General features: G+C 34.1%; 1 protein-coding gene across 1 annotated transcript in view; it reads right to left on the bottom strand.

Annotated features, from left to right (window-relative positions):
• kek5 (leucine-rich repeat, immunoglobulin-like domain-containing kekkon 5 protein) overlaps window positions 1-14,114 on the bottom strand; it is a 273,744-nt gene extending 259,630 nt beyond the window's left edge. The window contains exon 1 of the mRNA XM_018506571.1: window positions 13,558-14,114. The gene's annotated coding sequence lies outside the window, so the exon portion shown is untranslated. The remainder of the gene's footprint in view (window positions 1-13,557) is intronic.
• Between the last annotated feature and the right edge of the window lie 4,507 nt (window positions 14,115-18,621).

The raw sequence follows: 18,621 nt of genomic DNA, 5'->3' as shown, positions 1-18,621 counted from the left end.
ACATTTTTTTATATACATTAAAAAAGTTCATCTCATTAAATTAATGTAGCTGTCTTTATTTCTTTCAATGAAGAATGTATGTATTTAAATTAAATGTAATATTAAATTCAATATTTTAAAAATACATACATTCTTCATTAAAAGAAATGAAGACAAACTAAATTAATTTAATTATTTTTTTCTCCGTGTATATACATGTGTTTCATTTTAATCGCCCCAGGAAAATGTCTCGAAAAATATGGAAGATACAAAAAAATGTTTCAGACAAAAGTTATATGGTTTCGAGGGGGACATAAGATGGTATCATTAATTTGATCCTGGGTGGCGTTGTCATATTATTGGACCCCACTTTTTTTATGGCAATGTTACAGGAGAATCATACTTAAGTATGCTACGAGAAGTGTCACCAAGGATGTTAATTCTAAATGAAAAAAATATTGAGAAAGAAATATTTGCGTATTGTACTCTGCATTCTACGATGCAAGGTGACTGGAATTAGATCTTGTTGTTTATTAGATCGAGAACTAGATATCTTATGTAAGACTAGTACACCGTGGAAAAGTAATTAAGTATCGGATTACACACAAGGACGCAAAGAACGCAATATAAAATACATCATTAATTGTCATACGATATGTCATCGTCATGCGAAGAAATCGGCATTATATAATGAATTCTTTTTTTTATATAAGTTGAATACGGACTCATATTGCAACTATGTTAATAACGTATGACGTCAATACTCATAAAAAGCTTAATAAAAATAGATCACACCGGAATGAAGAAAAAAAACTATGCACTTTGAAACAATTTATGTAAAAATAACATACACACTTTCACATATCATCGGCATTAAATTTGTGACTGTAAACAGTATGTAACCTAATCAAACATTTGAACATGTTCGTTTATATCAATCTTCACCTCTCACGGAGTACGCAAGAATAATGGCATGCCATATAAATAAGCAACGGGTTTACGTTAACTACAATTTTACGGACTCCTGCTAGCACCTAAATTGATATGCGTAAGAAAACCCCGTTTATTTTAACTTGTTGCGAGCGAAGTAATATATCATACTTCCAAGCATGACATTATTTTCAACACTGATCTACACAATATTCGAGTTATATTTCTTGTTATATAAAATACAACTTTGCACACTGAAAACTCAGTTAGTATTCTCTTTTCTATTTTTAACGGATTGAACGTAAAGTTCTGCAGCGTTTTTATTTTCAAGAAAACTTTACAAAGTTTTTCTTGGACAAGTGATTAAATCCAATATAAAATGTAGCTGCCAGTGCTAAGCTAGATTCAGGACCAAACGTACGAGCATAAACGAATACGAATAAACAACTTGCTTCGATGAGCATTCGTCCGCTCTCGTGTGCTCGGTCTGGATCTACCTTCATACATCGTAAATAAGCGGTAAAATGAATTAACGTTAGGTTAACGAACATATGCAATAACGATGTATGTATTAACCGTTTCATATTTGTTGGACTCCGAGAGAGTTTACGAATGATTGAAGGTCTTTAGCAATTTCCCAGCTCTCGGAACTGGAGCATTCGATACGCCCCGCAATATCTGTTTGAAGATACGTGAGAAGCATTAAATTCGATATACTATCGCATAATGTATACTTAGCGTATCGCATAATATAAAGAGCACTCTGTGCATACGATAAGTACGTTGTCTATTACTGATATTAGAAAACGTTGTGATGTCTTCAATCTTTTTACTTTTCTCAATGTAATCATTTGCAGGTGACATGCACTTTGTGCGTGTGAATGAGGCGAGTTAAGAAACTTTTGCAAATACTTCACCGGAATGTAAAAGTGGTTCAACGAATGAGAATTAAATTACTTTATATTTAGTTGTGCATATACTATTCAATGGTGAGCAAAAATTTCATTAAACTGATATAACAACAGCGCGGCATGATTAAAAAGGTTAATTTCCTCAGTGTATTTATGTAATAGCACGCGGTAGCAGTACATAATCGCAATAACGATTATGATAATCGAAGTAATTACGGTAATAGCATGAGACTCGAGACCCCATTAATTATACATAACATAATCTCGCTGTAATATCCGCACGTGGAAAAAAAAAAATTTTTTTTTCATGCGTTATCTTCCGTGAGTATTCTTAAATGTTTTTATTGCGAGACAGCGGAGGGACGGGAGAACAAAAGTGCACCGTGATAAACGCGCACATTCGGGAAGATCATGGCTATACTAAATCCAACAACAATTACCAGCTTTGTCGCTCGGCCGCTAGAAGCCCTTGTTATCCCGCCACGATAGAACGGCCCAATATTTCAAACACGTTTTCCCCCCTTTCCCCCCTCTGAATAACCTGTAAAACTTTAGAGTGATAATACATTATTCGCAAAAGAATTATTAAATAATCATGAACAAAAAGAATAATAAACAAAGGCACACTAATTTGCAAAATTTGATATCTAAAATGCTCAATTAAGTTTTAGTTAATTTTTCCAAATTAAATTTCACAAATATTTGCTACAAATATTTACTTTTATATTTTTAACATTAAATGCATTGATAAAACATATACATAAAATTCATACAGTTTGAAAAGCATTTTTTTTTAAATTTTAAAAAGCACTTCATATTTTAAATTTCAATATAAATAATTTCAATATATTACAATAAAGAATTTGAACTCTTTCCAAAAAGTTTCAGAAACTTCTGATACAATTCTGAACGATGAAATGTAAAAAATTAAGAGTTCGAAGATTAAGATGTTTAGACTCTCATAAAAATTGATAATTCTTTCAGAAATCTGTAAAATTCTGTCAATTGAAGATCTATTGAAGATTGAAAGAATTTTCCTTATTATGTTCCTCTAATTTATAAACTTCAAATGTAATGTACTAAATTTCCAAGAATTTAAGACGTAATGCAAAAAAGAAATGTAAATATTTTCTTCTCTGTAAAGATTATAAGCATTAAGAAAATTTCGTAGACATCGGATCGCAGATTTAAGACGTTCTACAGCGACTGCAAGTGTCTTGTTAGATTTCATTTTGCTGTTAAAGCTGCAAATACAAGGAGAAGTACGAGAATCGAATTAACTTCCGGCGCGATGTTTTTCCTTCGACGCTCAGCAGCTCGTCGCTCTTATTTGACGACGTCCGAGGAATTTGAAGTAGCTCTCTATACATAGGAAGCATTATTATTCGAAGCACGATAAGGTCTCATAAGTCTTACATTACGCGCACACGACGGGGATTGTAAATCGCGCTGACAAGGCATAATGATTTCAACGTGATCGTATTAAAAATTCATATAGTCATCCCGCTATGTCGTCTCGTCCATTACGAACGATCGATGGGGATTTAGAAAGCTTCAACTCAATCTGTACCTTTCGCGGTCCGTTCAGTCCAAACGCCTCATACAGACTCGCCTCATACGTGGGTGAAAAGACAGGAAGAAAAAGATCGTTGGAAAGCAAACAAACTGAGCAAACGAACCAAAAAATGGGAGCTCTGGAACCCATTTTTACATTTGATATGTATAGAGGAATAACACACAAGAGAGAAATATAAAGGAACAGTATATTGTCCATGTACTCTGCTCACGGATTTGAGAGCCAAAAGTTCCGCCTTCCATGCCTCTGTCTTTGCAAATGCACAAGATTTCTTCTTTTATGTGTTAGAAAAAGATAAATAAAGCTGTAGAGAACGGCGAGACGGGAAAGTTGCACGGGGATAAATTCAAGGAAGTTAAAATAAGCACCGGCTAAAACGCCTTATCGTTTTGATTGACGACTGCGACGTCAACCGCGCTTCGTTATGACGCTCGATAAGTCCTCGAAGTAATGTCACTAATGATCCGAATGTATAAAGAGCGTTATGCACGAAATAAAACATCTCTTACATAGACAGAAAAAGAGAGAGAGAGGGGAAAAAAGTCCCCGCATGCCCTGGCCATTATCGGTCACGTAGATCTCCATTGCGTGCTACTCCTACATCCTAAGGCCACAGTCAACGGTGCCACACTCAGAGTGGACTTTAAATCAGATTACAGTGTGCACTTTCCCGCCAACAGAAGTGAAAACACGCACGTATACGACGTAATATGTGTACCAACTCGGATGGGGCAAACAAGCTGCAACGAATCGAACATACGTTTCGTATCCGAGGAAGACATCCGTAAAATTACACGAGCACACTGGGTGCGCGTGGAGTAATCAATATTTTGAAAAGGATTGATTTCGATTGGTGAAAATATCACTAAAACGTTCCGCGACCCCTTTCATGTTCGCTCGGTTACGGCAATATCCGATGCATCTCTCCCAGCGTTTATACCTGTGGTGCATAATAAGCCTAGAGACTTAATCAAGGTAAGTGCCCTTTATGGAATGTACATAATATAGCGCTGTCTGTCAACGTAACACGTAGCTATTTATGGTACAAACTGTTCTTGCTTTATCTTTCATTAATATGGTGAGGTCAATTTATTCTTTATACAGATATTTTATTAAGTATCGAAAGAAAATAGATCTTTCATTTTAGCGAATCATTTTTTTTTAATATCTTAATGCAATTAGCTGTGCAGCTGTATAATTTTTATTCATGGAGACGAATAATATAAGAAATACATCCCTGCGAAAAGATTTATACCCAATTTCTTTCTTATTATATTTATTTATCATTAAAAAAAATAACTTATTTTCAAGCAATTTACGAGAATAATTTACGAAGTATGCTGCTCTTAAATTTACGCTGGTTTCTACTCTGGACATTACGTGCCTAACCAACACTATTTTTTAAAAGATAAAATGTTTTCATAGCCAACGCAGCAATTTTTAAAAACGTTGCTTTTTAAATTGTGCTGAATTGCATTAAACTTGTGCTGAATCGCACCGTAAATAGTCTCAGTGAATCTCGTAAAGCTCGTCCAAAAACAATGCAAAGGAGAATATTTTCCATGTATTTCTTATACATTTTAATTTAATTTAATAACTGACTATTAATTAATGTATATTAACGTTCACCATATATTAAAGAAAATATAACTTGAAACGAGCTGTGCACAAACATCATACAATTTGTTTGAGACTTTTACAAATATTACTTGCAAATTAATAACATATCAAGCATTAATATAATTTGTGTTTAATAATAACATAAAATAGTAAACGATATAACGCAATTTAATAACTTGTTAAAAATAAATGTTTAATACCAAAGGCAGTTAGTTATGGGTTTACCAATCATCAACGAAGAATTCTGATCCGAACAAATCTTGGCACATTTAGTACCCATTAATGTAAGAAGGATAAAGTCGCCGCGCTAACTCGGCCGACCGACTTTAGCTTGCTCGACTACTCGAGGAAAAAGCGACGGTTTCCGGATTTCTGCGAAAACGTACCGTATTCGTCCGACATTTCTATTTCTGCGCATTGCATTTTCCAACAAGGAGTGTCACCGTTGTCGTTTTCAGTCGGCATCAGTATAAACGTAAACCACCATCTCCGATCCTGTCGGAGATAACGTCACAATGAAAGACAGAAACCTGCTGACTTCGAAGAAACGTTTCACCGCCGGACAATGCGTGCCGACGCACACAGCCCCACGGACCACACAATTCAGTGAAATTGTGTAAATTGTGAAGGAGAATTCTCGGTCTCATGAATGACTTTTCAAAGCGCGCCATGAGTCAAGCTCTTCTTGGAAGGTTGATACTATTTTAATGCGAATGACGCCAACTGGCGCCATACGAAGCAATGTGACTAATCGCAGATTTGCGAACGGATTATCAAAGAATAAGCGTCGTTAAACATTAAAGACACGCATGCCGACGTAAAAGCAAATGTGCCGCTTGTATGTAATTATCTGATTCCCCAGATTGATGATCTTGTCACGAGTTTAACATTCTTTTTATACGAGAAATCTTAAACAGTGCGTTTTGAAAACCAACGCCACACTCGGAGAAAAATATAGTTTTGACAACTACTAAATTAACAACTCTAATAATTTGAGTATTTGCAACTAGTTTTACAAAGTAATAAGAACTAAAGTAGCACTGAATATACTATATTTTTTTATAGTACTGTACTATATTTTTATAGTATTCGGTACTACTTTAGTTCTTATTACTTTTTAAAATTAGTTGCAAGTATTTAAATTTTAGAGTTGTACTTTATAGTTGCCACAATTTTTTTCTCTCAGTGCACTTTTAGACCTTAATAGTAACACACGGGAGGGAAAAGTGTCGAAAATAATTGTGTTATTTATGTGTACATAACAGGCTAAATGTATTATCTAACTATTAATATATTCTCTGGCTTGTGTGTTATATACTTAGATGGGGTAACCAAGCTATTATCTAAAAGGGAAACATGTTTCGCGCTAAAAGCGGGTCTAGCTATCTTTAACATGCATCTACGTTAAATTTGAATTTAAAATCCATAAAGTAGAATTGAAAATAACATCTGCTCGCGCATATTAATTATAAAATGTTCTTTCATTTTTTTCTTTTACGCAGTATAAATATAACAAAAATGTACTCTGTTTTATTTTCGAGATTCCTAACTTTGAACATAAATTACTGTCCTGTTTTATGTATCGCTCTTTTATTTCGAAAATGATACAACTAAAAAACGTGATTCTCAAGTTATTATCATGAACTAAGCCAAGTAAATATTATATCAATCTAAAAAAAGAATTAATTTAACTTCATAACGATACTTCAATTTTCGTCGCATCGTATCTTTTATATTAAATTTATGCGTCACCGATTTTATTTTTATTTTTACACCGAGAAAGACCCAATTGAAAGGGTTGAAACGTTTGTCAATTTTTCTCAAGAATGAAGTATACGATTTCACACACACCTAACCTGTGTTGGCTCGCATTGGCTGATTTACATCTATCCTTGGATTTATCCGTTGGAGTCTGTACCAAGATTAATGATATTTGATTATATTAAAAATGCATTTTTTTGCCGATATTATCAGTCAATAATTTTCTGTCAAGTTGACATGTTTCTTATCTTCTAAGAAACTTAATTTTTTATTTGCACTTTTGAAGAAGGAAGCGATATGCATCTATTTCTAGTCTTCTTTTTCTTCCATTATAGAATCTCCTTCTTTTGCGAAACACGATTTTCCTTTTTACTAATCTTTTGTTCGATACTCTGTTACGGTTTTTGCAGAAACTTCTAAAAATCGCCGTGACCGATGGCACGCTACATCGTCATATCTAAATTCAGAGTTCCTCGGTTATACATTCTATCTAGCACATTTTTTTAAAATGACGACATAGGCGCCGTATCACAGGGAAGGTCTGTTACGATGACACATACGATTGCAGGACACGCATGACTCTCGAGGTAGAGCAACAGTGAACTCGATACCTCGCATGATTCATATACGCGGTATGAGTAACTTTTATCAGAGAAGCGTCTCCTGGCGCAGCATAACGGCTGGGAGTAGAGGAATGCGGCGTGGGGCTCAAGAGAGTTCAGTGACGTAGCCGATTTATGGTTGAAACGAATAGCCATGGATCGAACGTGCCAATATACCTCCTATACGTAACTGTATAAAATATATCGTTACATGCTCTATTATTCAAGTAATATAATAGAAAGTAATATACGTTGAAACAAAAATAAATATCAATATCATGAAGTAACAGATAAATAGTTACAAACATGTTAGACATATACTATTTTCCACGTTGAGTATTACTAAAGCACATATGAGGAATTACATAGGAAAATACAAGAGAAAAGATCAATTCTGTTCCAATTGTTAACACAATGTGTTTCCGAACGACGATATCTTCGACCGCGCGCAAAAACGCGAAAACAACTCTATGAGAAATATATTTAACTAACCACCTTGAAAACCTACAATATAAATATCGAGCTAAAAACAAATCGGTTTTGTTAATATGGCACAGCTTTATATATCCGTATCAACGCGGAATCAATAAACAAAAAAGCCATATATTTCCGTTCAGGATACGATCATGCATGTAAAAATATCAAACTGCTATTTCAAATTTTCAGGCATTGAAATGGCATACATCCGTTGGAACGTTATTGAAACGGAAATGAGCGTTTCAGGTCCGTTCGTTCACTGTCGCCCGAGGGATAAATCATCGTGCTGAGGTACAAAATCCATCACACAGCTATCGATTTAATGAGACACGTTAATTTCTATTAAAACAATGCCTGCCTTATTTTTTGCGTCGGTACTAAGTTTCAGAGTAAGCTATTTCTTGTATTTTGAAACTTTTCAATTAAAAAAGCAGATTACCGATATTATAATTCAACTTGACTAAAGTACAATTACGAGTACTTGCCATCTAATCACGAGTATTTTTAAAATTAATGTACACATTTAATCAGTACTCTACTCGCTTCAGCGATCTTCCGCCAGTTATTTTTGACGTACTTCGCCAAACGAAAGCGCTTTACTGAAGAAATTGACTTTTCCCGTCGCGCTGGAGAATCTTCTAAATTGCGAGATGAGATCTCATAATTAAATGCTCTACGAAATTGTCGACCCTTGCTCGCTACTCAGCGGCTCAATTGTCATTTTAATAGAACGGTTCGGTTGTCTCGACTTTCAATGAAGGGAAGGAAGGGCTCGTACAAATAACTGCGTTTATAATATTGCAAAGCGGATCTCCCATACCCGCGCGAAAGTTCCTCGAACTTGATAATAACGCACACTCGGAATCGACAAACGCGCCCCAATTATGCTGACAAACTGGCTCGCAGCTCTTGTCATCTCGGCAAGCAATAACGACATTTATTTACAAAACGCACAGTAAACTTCTCACCAATTATATGTATTTTATAATCGAAGTAGCTTAACGAGAGAAATATCCGATTAAAAAAAAAAAAATCTAAAAAGACTCCAACGCCATGTAAAAATTTGCAGAAAAATGACTTTATTTCGAACAAGAATTTCGAATAAAATGTATCTCCGAAAAAGCAAACGCGCGATGAACTTTCTCGCTAATTGCACATGTTTTAATCAAAGTAACACTTCGCGATATTATTTAAAAAAAAAAAAAGAATTAAAAAGAATCCAACGCCACGTAAAAACTTGCAAAAAAATTACTTTATTTAAAATAAAATGTATATATCTTCGAAAAGTAAATGCGCGACATATTGTGAGTGGATAGTAAAACAACGAAGATCGACATGAATTCTTACTCGGCCCCCCGAAGAGTTTGATATCTTACTTCATGCCAGCTACAATAAGATTGATCGATTCTGCAAAAGAATTGATATCTTCCTTCGAAACTGTTGCTTCGAACAACAGTGACTTGCGGAAGATTGATACATGTAGAGTAAACACTGAAAGAACTTGTTTTGTCAGATCTTTTTTTACGCAAAGAAAATTTATTTTACTGATCTCATCTTTCTATTAGGTATCATAAGTTCTAATAACTATTCAAAGAGTATTATTTTTCGCACGTTCGTTTCAGATGACACATGAGCGGAGAGAGCGGAAAGCGTAGATGAATTTTCTTCCTGTGTTTTTGAGATCGTATTTTCTACAATATATCGTTGCGCTGACAGAATAGTGACACAAGTAAAATATTACACTCTAAAAAATATAGGTGCGGATTTAACACCATGAGTTTTAAATCTGTATCATATTGATGTTAATATAACACTATGGGTTTTAAACCCATGTTGGTGTTGGTATATATAAATCGACACGTTTATACAATAAACACATGTTTAAATGTATAAATGATATTAAATCCATACCCATATTTCTTACAGTGATAATATTTTGAGATAATAAAAGGAAATCGACTACAAAAGATACTATATTTTTGTACAAAAATGACACATTGTTGACATTTGCTTATATGGAAAAATGTCATAGTTTTGTCATCTGAAATTTACACTGAAATTTACACTGAAATGTTAAGATTGCAGTAAATTTTGAATGTTTATGACATATTTTTAAAAAATACACTATAATTGAAAGTACAACGTAGGAAAAAAGTGAAGGCATAGAAATTGCATATTCACTATTTTAATTAAAATGTTCCAATTCAGAGTTTAAAAAAATTTTTAATTTTTTAAATACTCTACTAAAAATTGCTAATTTTTTAGGTGTACTACTTTTTCTATCACCGCAGTGATATGAATTTTCCAATGATGTCTCCGAAATAATCGTACTTGTCAATAACTGTTAAGGCAATAATGAACGAATGGGTTTTTTATACGAACTTCTTCGCTTAAACAAAAGTTTCCTATACGATTTATTAATTGCATGACAGAATATATACCGAATTTAGCACCTTCTCATCGCATGTTATATATTCAAATTAAAATGTATGAAAGTATCGATGTTACCATTTACATTCCAAAGTGATTTCATGATAAGCCAAACGTGTAAATGTAAACATGTGAAAAAGTCCAGCGTTTAAAGATGCATCGTGTCGAATGCTTACGTATATATTATTAGACTCGATATTAGAATGAAAACTACTTCCGTCAATCCATTTTATGCCTCGTAAAACAATATGAAACTATATCCAGAACATTGGAACCATGACATTGTTATTCAATGACACAGTCGCGATATATCGAAATGCGCCTCGCATAATACATTTGATCGTACAATCACGATATTCCCAAACGGACAAAACGTTCAAGATTTGCACTACATAATTTAGACACCCGGACACAATTATTTCCACGCAAACGGCTGATACCGTTTGATATTCGCATTTCGAAAAACCGAATTCTCATCCAACATTACACGCACCTGAAATATTCATCATCATAATATTTACACTAAAAATATCAACATTCCTCTTACGCACTAAAATAATCTAATAAATAAATTCTATGAGAGAGAGAAAGTAAAGAGAACAATGTGTGTGTGAGAGACCAAATATTCTATTATATAAAAGACATAATTATTGAAAAGTAAAAAAATCAAAATTTTTTACATCAAAAAAACAGGGTAGCTACTAAGAGCTCTAAAAGAGTTTAAGGGATCATTCTTCACAGAAATTTAAGACGAAAACTTCACATGACCATATGTCCGAAACGGCTTAGTTTCAAACATCATATAACCATATGTCTGAAGCTATTAGTTTTTAAACGTACAATAATTTCGAAAACCACACAAGTTAGTTTGATAAAACACATATACAATATTTCACTAAAATCCGAGTGGTTTCCGAAATTTTTGGAAAAAATAAAATTTTTAAGCCATTTCAGACCAGAGTTGGGCACTATTCGAATAATTTTTTATTTAGAATATTATTCAAATAGAATTTTATTTATTATTTGCATTATTTATTATTTATATTATTCATTATTCATATTATTCGCCATTGTATTATTGATGTTTATTCGTTATTCATATTATTCTTCATTCGCATTATTCGTTATTTGCATCATTCGTTATTGGTATTATTTGTTATTCGTATTGTTCTATTTTGTATTATATTATTCCTAGAACACGAGCCTTTCACGAGCCTGTCACAAGATCACTGTACGAAAATAAAGATCCACATTCCAAATAATATCCATTGTTAGTTACTAATTGTACACTATAAGTTTCACCACGCTTCGTACCTTCGTTATCACTTTGAACTACGTTTAGTGTAAAATAAAGTTTAATAAAAGAAGCTGTTCTACATTATACTTTACAATACACACATATTAAATATATCTATATATGTTGAATTATATATTCTTCATTCGAATACATTGTATACTCGAATAAATTTTATTCGAATATATCTTTAATTCGAATACATTATTTCCACATACACGAATATAAATGTTATTCGAATATAATTTTATTTTAGATACACAAAATAAATTTATATTCGAATAAAAAATTATTTTTTATTTATGAATAAGACTTTATTCTTTATTCGTTATTCTTTATTCGTAAATGTGCCCAACTCTGTTTCAGACTTATGGCACATGAAATTTTCATCTTAAATCTATGTGAGGAATTAGCTCTTAAAATCTTTTAAAGTACTTTATAGATAGCCCCACTATGTTATTATCTAAAAAAAAGAAACAGTAAATAATGACTATTTAATATTTCTAGTGTAAACACGCGTCGATGCATTTACGCATTTAATAGCAAAGGTCATTCCCGCGACAGAATTGCATCTCTACGAAGTCCTGGACACCACCCTTTTACCTCACGTTTCACTCTTCCTCGGCGATCGGAATCTCACGCGGAGGACATAAATGTCAGAAAATCCAGATAGTCGCATCTAACATTGGACGTGCGGCGTTCGGAACACCAGTGAACTGGAGTAGCAAAGCGCGATCGCGGTGAGATGGTACCGTCAACGCGCTCACTACCGAATAGTCGGAATAGTCGGAGCTCGGCTCGCCGCGCCGCGTTGCGTTGGTGGAAGAGTCGAAGACAACGAGATCCCGTGAGATCGCACACGCGGTTCACCACTGTTCCGGACGAGATTCCATTCAATATTCACTTGCACCAGAACGGTCGGCGAGTGTGGGCGTTAAAATTGAAAGTTCCTGACGAAACTAACTTATATACAGCACAGAAGCTTGCAGCAACGTTGCTGCAAATTTGCAACGTTACTGCAATATTACTGGAGCGCTGTAATATTGCTAGAATAATCCATGCTATTATGGAGATTAAAGATCTTGTAACAGATCCTGGCCACAAGCGATTTCGTCAAAATTTGAAAGGGAGGAAGATATATATAATTTTCCTCTATATATATATATATATATATATGCTATCTCACTATAACTTGTATTGTCTCACTCCATAACTTTAATTAAGATTACAGACGAGATAGTTAAGTTAGAGTGAGATAGTATATAATATGTATATACAGAGAGAAAGTATACGTACCTTTCTCTCTCATAGGAGTTTGACAAAATCACTCCTGTCTGTTACTCTATAACTTTAATTAAGATTTTAAACTGACAGAAAATAAGATTTTATATATATATATACACAGAGAGAAAGTATACATACCTTTCTCTCATGTAAGATTTTAACAAAATCCCTCTCATCGAGACTATTACTTTATAACTTTTTATACTGTTACGTCATAATTTTAATTAAGATTCTTTTTAAGTAAGACAGTTAAATTAGATCAAGATTGTATTACATATATAACAGGAAGAAAGTACACATAACTTTCTCTCATAGGATTTTGACAAAATCGCTCGTGTCCAGATTTTGCTGTAGGGTCTCTAGCGGAGACGAGGCTAAAAGAAAAGAAGAAGAAGAAGAAAAGATTCCATTCTGGGACCTGAGACCGCGCTACCTGAACGGAATGAACGTGCGGCGAAGCCGATCGCGTGGCATGCCCCGCCTCGTGTGCCACGGATGCGAACGTGCAAGGTAGCGTGCTCGATCGGCACCGCTCTCGTGCATCCGAGAGGCCAGGAGAGCGTGCTCGCGCGCGCGCGCGCGCGCGCGCACACATACACATATCCACCTTCGTCAGCATGTAGCAGAACGGCTGCTGCGAGATGAGCGGATAAACTCTAAAGCGGGAAGAGAAAAAGAAGAATCAGTACTCACCCTCCCCGTCGCCGTCCGGCGCGGCGGCTGCTCGTCGCTCGTATCCGTTAATCGTAGCGGCGGCAACTTCACGCCGTACTACTCTCACGGGCACCTTCCGTTCGCCCTCCTCTCTCGTCCCGTAAACTCTACTCTTGTTGCTCTCCCCGTGTCGCCCCGACCACAAAGGACGCCGCACGCACGGCCGCTGCGACACTATCGCGGTTTTACTATATACGAGACCTCGCCTCTCGCTCTCGCACTAATCGGCACTCCCGAAAACCTCCGGACCTTCCGACGAGCGCGCGTTTCGGCCCGCGTCGTTCGAAAACGTGGCGCACGGCGTCACATTATCCCGCGCACTGACAACACATTATGCACACACAGATGATCGCGGACGGAGCTCCGTCGCCGTTGACACTAATTAATGGTAAGGATTATTCCGAGAGAGGCCGGTCGCGGAACTCGGAAGGTTAACGCGTAGGAGAGACGCGCGAGGACTTCTGTGTTACTTTGACCGCAACGCGCGCGAGCGTGACAATAACGAATTAATGCGCGAAACGGGATACAGTACCGTCGCACCGTGATACACGCAACGTACTTCGCGTAGGAATGCGTTCCCACGAGGGCGAACTCTCTCGAGCACTGGTAGGTATAAGGAGCCGAACGAACCCGACGAAGGATCTAGCTCGTGCGATCTCTCGGTCAAAGTGAGTGAGAGAGAGAAGGGGGGGGAGAGATCGACGCGACGCGACGCGAAGAACGAATAGCACGACCTACACGCGCTGCTGACTGCGGCAGACTGAGCGTCGTGCGCGACCGAAGTGCGCGCTCGCGATTGCCGCGCTCCTAGCGGCCAAAGGCGACCTGGGCGACGACGCGCCTTTGACCGGTCTTCGCGCTCCGATTCGCATCGGGAATTGGAGTAACGTACGTACGAGTGCAAGGGTGAGTACGCGTGGATTTTCCTAATATCTCTGAATGCTCTCTCTCCCTCTCTCTCTCTCTTTAGCTTCGAGAGAAGGAACGCTCGGTAAAAAGATCGACGGGACATTGGCCAACAGATGCATGTAATATCAAATTGCTCGAGAATTCGTATCCATTGTAATGGAATTCCTTCGCTGGTTTTAAATTGATTATTTCTTAGCTAAAGGAACGCCCGAAGTGATCTATCTCGGTGAATACGAATCGCTTAATCCTTTGTTACTCTCGTGGAGTGTCTGGGATACTGTGGGTTTATAAATTCGTTAAATGTAATGCTATTTATACACATCGCTTCCGCTAAACACAAAGTAATAATAATGTTACACAGCTATGTAAAACTAAAATATGCACTAACTTTTAATCAATGTTTGTTTTAATAGTACTAAATTTATTAAATGTAAAAATATATTTATTCGATACAAGAACCATTAATTTGATTTGACCATTATTCTTTATTAAGTAAATATTTATTTGCTGTAAGTAAATGTTTAACGAATTTTAGTACTAGTTGTGTGTATGTGAAAAAATATTTATTAAAATTCAGAAAGTTTTTTAATTTATAATTTCTTACTCAATAATATAATATAACAATTACAACATATGTTATATTGCATTTACATTATTGAATAGGAAATTATAATATTGATATAATGTTATTGTTACTTTTATTTAACAAGATTATTATTATCATATAGAAAGAATGCTTTTACTAAAGTAAAGTTAAAAATTTAGCTAAGTACAAATCTGAAAATAATTTTGTTGGACCATCAAAATAATTATATAGAATATTGAAGTATGATGTACAGTACTGTAAAAAGTTTTGATATTCTAGCAATCAATTCGAACGTCTACATAATTATTTCGATGATCCAAACAAAATTATTTTCGGATTTTTACCTATAATCTAATTTTTTTAGGTACTTCACTTAAAACTATTTTCTCTGTATAGATTTAACACAAATTGTTTCACAATTTTTAAAAGAATTTACATTTATCTCTATCTAAAAAATGTATAAAATATTATCAATCTTTATTTAATTGTGAATCTTAAAGAGAACAATGAAAATTGAGATAAATGCCGCAATGAGGTGTCAGAAACACCCTACGCGAATAATTACGTTAAAAAAACCTCTCGAGTAATGCAGTTAATAAAGCTGCATTTACGGATCTCTCTCGCGACTCTATGCAAAGTCAATTAATTGTGGAAATTGTCGCTTAGAATAATATTCCGTTGTTTACGACGGGAATTATACACGTAATAGGTATATACTGCGCATTTTCTAATCTTGGCATCTGTGCTCAGTTATAAAGAATTGACTCGTATTAGCGTTTCTCTTCAACTCGATACTTTAGAAAGAGAATGAGAGAGAGAGAGAGAGAGAGAGAGAGGGACGATTCAACAACCTTACTCTTTCTAAACCAATAGTAATAATTTCATAAAAATGCAGTCTATTTTTATTATGTCTATTTAATAGAATTATCAACAACGTCGACAATAAAATACACTCAAACATCAAATAAGGAATGAATAAATTCTATCGATTAAATCTCGATATTAAATTTAGATTTAATTTAAATTTAGTTTCAATATTTTAATACGTGCACATTGCTATTTGTTCATAATAATTTATATATTTAATAACCTATGTTTACGCAAATTGGAGACTCACTATATAAATGCCTCATGTAAAACAAAACTATTCATTAATAAACGTATGTGTATCTTTAGTCGCACAAAATATAATTATTAATTAGTGAACCGGGAAAAACAGCGAATTGCAGGTAACGTTTTTAACGGTGAGCGATGTTAAACGTTTATTATCAGACTTTACATATTACAATGTAGTTAAGTTTGTATGTAAAGCGCAATTCCATGCATTGCGGATATAGGAGCGATTAATTAAACTTCGAGTCTCCTGCAAACGAATAACACAATGTGCAGCACGGTTGCATTGCTGACGGAAACAAGTTAGATATTTTATCAGAGCGCTGAATCTATCTCATTAAAAGGGTGTAGTGAATAAAATATTCTCGCTATATATCTCGATACTGCAGGTAAATACAGGCTACAGTCTGTAAATAGTTTATCGACTTCTTTCGAAATTTTGCCTCGCGTGTCTTATCTCGTTCTTTTCCCACAGACATATAGATTTCTTATTAATGAAATTTTAATGAGATTTGACATAAGAATTTAATCAGAGCATTAAATTCTATCTTTTGTTTTAACGATCTTTCCATCAATTTGTAGAAAATACAATGTAACCAATTTAACGATCGTATGAAAATTGAATAATGGAGAGGCGCGTGTGGAACAATGCCCCGGCAATTGATTTTCACATTTTCAGTAATTGATATACAGAGTACACATCAATTACTGAAATTTCTATATATTTTTATTCTTTTCTTTCTTTTACTAATTACAATCAAATTAAACGATTATAGACTTCAAAAAAATTTTTTTACGGATATTATAATGCCCTTATAATTTTTAACATGTGATTTTCAAACAAATCAATTTTTTTCTTAGTAACTAATTAATACATTGTTGCTAGGTCATTATACTATTCGTCAATGTTTCGTGTTGCAATGATACCCTTCCCAATATAATAATGCTGTGACAATGTACAAATTTTATTCTGACGTAGCTACTGAGTGGGCGAGATAAATACCATTTATTAGTATCAATTGAATAAATTATGTTTCATTCATCACGCTCTCCATTCGCTCGCATTCCCACCGTTCATCTCTCTGCCTCTCTATCATCCTCTTCCAATTCTTTCCATCCATTTACCTTCTCTCCGTTTTCGCTTTAAGCATACAGTAATTTGTTGTAGTAAATAATAAACATTTGAAGCGTTTCCAATTTAAAGAAAAGTAAAACTAATACGTTGCAGTGCATAAAGGAACGTATTATATTTTTTGTGATATCGAGTTGAAATTATATTCAGATACATTTAATTGTTTATATAAGTTAAAAATTTTATTTAGTTTTTATTTTTGCTACATTATTTAACTTTTATACTTTGAAAAAAAATATTTAAAAAATAAATATAATAAAATTCTCGTTATATATCTACATATATATATATGTGTGTATATACTATATATATAATATATATACATATATCTATACATTTATATCCACATACATGCATATATTTAATTGTAGAAGATAATTAGTTATTGCTTATACAATAAATGAGTTGATATCAAATTGAGATAATGTTTAATGACAGATATATGATAAATCAATAAATGTATTAAATTTTCGCCATAGACGTTAATTTAATTATTACAAATCGCACGCATTATTTTAAACATTATGGATTAAGTATTATTACATTTAACAGTACAGATAAATAGATACCAAGCTAAATATGAAATTGGTATGGAATCTGTTTTATCTGATATTTTGTGTTACATGAAACATTTATTAAATGTTCGTTTTATTATGCCTAATTTTAAGAGGTACTAAAATAGATACGTGAAAGGGAATTACAATCACATAAATTCGATATGAAAAGAGATGCAATATTTTATATTTTATTAAGAAATTTTCCCCTTTTAACATTAGCATTAATGATTGTTATAAATTTATATAATAAAGTTTATAAATTTTTAATTATTTTTTATTTTATATAGGACCGCAATTACGCAGTTTTATAGCTTTACTGATAGGTATTCATAGTCTGTTCTTAAGTATTTGAATCCCCCTTAAGTATAGTCTTAAAATGTTATAAACCAATCACATAATTATATGTTAGCATCTTAAAATGTTATTTAAGACGGTTCTGAAACAAGAATAGATTATGAGTATAAGATCTAAGTCATATTTATACAATCTAAAGATATCGCCCGTTATTACTAAATCGTTCATTTGTTTGTATAATTTACCTTTACTGCCTACAGTATTTATTTCATTATCGACGAACGTCATATTGGATGCTTTCTATTTGATGACATAGATCGATACAAGTATCATCCTATCTTTTTACTCAGAGAATGCCAAAAAAGATAGAGTGACTGTGTCGACTTGTGTTACTAAATAAAAAGCCTTGACAAAGAAAACCTCCCATCTGTTCATCTCGTCTGCTTCTTTAG

This window comes from Trachymyrmex cornetzi, unplaced genomic scaffold (assembly GCF_001594075.2).
Source record: "Trachymyrmex cornetzi isolate Tcor2-1 unplaced genomic scaffold, Tcor1.1 scaffold227, whole genome shotgun sequence".
Taxonomy (NCBI): Eukaryota; Metazoa; Arthropoda; class Insecta; order Hymenoptera; family Formicidae; genus Trachymyrmex; species Trachymyrmex cornetzi.
This window is presented reverse-complemented; position numbering and strand designations above follow the sequence as displayed.